General features: G+C 31.7%; 1 long non-coding RNA gene across 1 annotated transcript; it reads left to right on the forward strand.

The window, feature by feature from the left end:
- The first annotated feature begins 207 nt into the window (after positions 1-207).
- Positions 208-1,577, forward strand: LOC141721110 (uncharacterized). Its single transcript, XR_012574656.1, has 3 exons — positions 208-586; positions 954-1,205; positions 1,348-1,577. It is a non-coding gene; the product is annotated as an uncharacterized LOC141721110 (long non-coding RNA).
- Positions 1,578-3,254: the final 1,677 nt, after the last annotated feature.

Here is a 3,254-nt window from a genome sequence, read left to right on the forward strand (position 1 = left end):
CTATACCACTAATTCACCTTTGTTGAATTGTTTCACGAGGAGGACTCATCAAAAAAGTTATATTATGCTCATTTGTTCATGTATTTTTATTTTTTCATATTTGTTTCTTCATTTCTGAGTATTTGTCTGATTATGGTTTATCATTTGTTGTAAGTCTAATTGCATATATGTATTTCATTCTTTTTTAATTCTGTAGGGTGTGGAAAATCTTGACATGATTTAATTAAACATATGTAAATTGCTTTACATTTTCAATTTTCATATTTTTTGTTTGTATCATTTATATCCTGTTTTTATATTTTAATCTTCAACCTTTATTCTGTGATTACATTATGTATATATTATTCTAAACTTTCTAATTTTGGTTTGAGTTGCTGGTGATCAAGCAGTTGGGCCAGTGCTTTGTGGTGATCAAGCGGTTGGGCCGAGTTTGACATGAGAATTTGATTCCTGGGAAGAATTTGATTCCACCGAGAGCTTGATATCAGGAAAGAGAGGACAAAAGCTTCGTATATATGATTATCTTCCCAATCAAAACCTCTCCGATCTCTTACATAATTAACACATTCCCCTCAACTTGATTAAGGTCAATACTCTTTTAAATATAGCACATGATATTTATTTTAATATAAATTTAACTTTTAGTTACTGTATGTAAATTGTGAAACAACCCACACAAGCCTATTTAGCTAAGAAGTTTATCTATCACCTACAGTTTCAACCTTTTTATAGTGACGCATGATTGTGCTTAAATATTTTTAAGTAAATGTCGACTGAAGCATAATAGATAATGGAAAAGAACATATATGATCTAACACCATAAAATTGTCTTTATTCTTAGGGATCACAATTAAATCACATGCATCAATTTTCTTAATCCTTATGTTTAGTATCATGTTAATACTTGCTCTCTCCAAAAATGAATTAGTTCAATAATGATTCTATTTGTGAAGGCTGGGCAGAATGGTGTTGATTTGGTTGCTGTTTAGAAGGGGAGGCTTATTACAGTGGACACTAAATTAAAAGAAAGGTGTGTGGGTTCGAAAGTAACTGATATGCCATAGGTATCAAGGAAGTCTTGAGGCTGATAGCTGAGCAGTGATGACTAGAGGTGGTTCTTGAAGGCTGAAGCCTTTTATATGTGGTAGATGATTCTAGAAGATTTTTTGGTGTGGCTGCATATTTTCTTAGTTGGCATCAAAAAGGTAATATTAAGAAAATTAATGGTATAATCTGATCAAATGCATATGTGTCTTCATTGTATATCTCTAGATACCAAATATAATAACATCATAGTTTTTTAAGAAACATTCGTCATCTTTGATTAATAATTATTCTTGCTTTCAGATTCCAGATATTTATGTATAAAGGATGAAAATCCATACTATTCAAGTGTAGTTTATGCTCCTGCACTGCATTCATCAACTTTGCCTTTTCGGAAGGAACCACTTGGACACATTATTGAATCACGCTATGAATCAGGTTGTTTGAGTGTAAACAGGAGAATACAAATGTTGGTAGGCCAATCTAAGCAAAATAAAGTTTCTATTATAGATGTTGTTATGCATGCACCTTCTTTGACAGGTAACTATTATCCTAAACTTCCACTTCATATATTCTTTATACAAGTGTGTTTGCGGTGCATGTTATCTACCTATATTTAGGTCAAACATATGGGAAGTTATCAAATTTTTGGTGTTACAACTTCTTAACTGCTTACTTCAGAATTCAGACTGCGTTGGAGATTTTTTGACCAAATGTTTGACATATTTGACCTTATTTTTAATTCATCATCCAACTTCATTATAAATTTCTGAACGTACAAGTTCGAGTGTAACCAAAGAACTTCCTAAAACACCTTATGTATTCATCTTTAATAATTTGAAAGCATGTAGGCCAAAACATAAGTTACTAATATGTTGATTGCTGAAAGAACCCAATCTTCTGAGTTTATTATTTGTCATTCAGCAAACGAAGAAGAAAGTTTTTATTAAGAAATATGCCGAAGCTGACCCCGGAGACGATAACCTATTCGGAAGACTTTCAAGCAATAGAGGCGATCACTTTGCATGCAGTCCTTCAACAGTGGTTTCAAATTTTTGAATTGACCGAGAATTTTAAAGAATTATCTAACTAGATCAAAACATATTTATTTGGCATTTGTTAAAAGGTCAACAAATGTATCTTATTTTTTTCCCAGATTTTATGTATATAAATAAACTGTCCCCTCTATTTTACTATCGAATTTGTTGGATGATATAAAAGTAGATTAAAATATAATAAATTATAAAGTGAAATAAATTTTCATCATCAAAGTTATTTACACTACAAAAATGCTACTTCCAGATTTAGCAACACAACAAGCTAGCTAATTAACAGTCCAAATTTTCACATTCTATTTTTTCACTCTTATTTACCAAAATTTATTCTGGCCTCTGATTTCCTGTATATGCATAAAATAACATAAATAGTTAGGAGTCAAGTTTTACGTCTATAAATGAATATATTCTATTATTCAATCTATAGTGTTGTTTACATTTCATTTTAATATTTGGTATTTCTTTAAATAATTATATTTGTTCTTGCATTATTTAAAATAATTTTTCATAATCGCGCGAAACGCGATTTTTCCACCTAGTTAAAAAATAGACAACTCTCAACATACTAATAGACAATTCTCTAAAAGATATAAACTGAATGATAATTTCTTGTGTATTTTCTGATTACATTTGTATGGTTTATATACAGTTGTACAGGTAACTAGAGTGCTAATAAAATGGTTATACAGAGAGTAACTAAAGGCTAAAATACAGAGATTTGTTTTTTCCATTAAGGTAAGAGTCCAGGGATTTGATTTTCTAATTCTACTGCTGGAATATGACTGTAATCTTCAATATTCTCTGATACGCCCCCGCAAGATGGTGCTCCCATTGGAGATACCGATCTTAGAACGAATGATTTCAAACTGTGAAGAAGGCAGCGGTTTTGTGAGTGCATCTGCAAGTTGATCCTTTGAGGAAATATAAGACACAGTGAAAGAACCTTTTCCCACGTGATCTCTTACAAAGTGGTAGTCTATAGGAATATGTTTCATACGGGAGTGAAACACCGGGTTAACTAACAAATATGTTACACCAATGTTATCGCAAAAGATTGTTGGAGTAGTTGGACTAGTGACACAAAGCTCTTGGAGAAGATTTTGTAGCCAGAGACCCTCAGTAGCACAAGATGCAAGAGCCCTATATTCAGCTTCG

The sequence above is a fragment of the Apium graveolens genome, chromosome 1, assembly GCF_009905375.1.
Source record: "Apium graveolens cultivar Ventura chromosome 1, ASM990537v1, whole genome shotgun sequence".
NCBI classification, from domain to species: Eukaryota; Viridiplantae; Streptophyta; class Magnoliopsida; order Apiales; family Apiaceae; genus Apium; species Apium graveolens.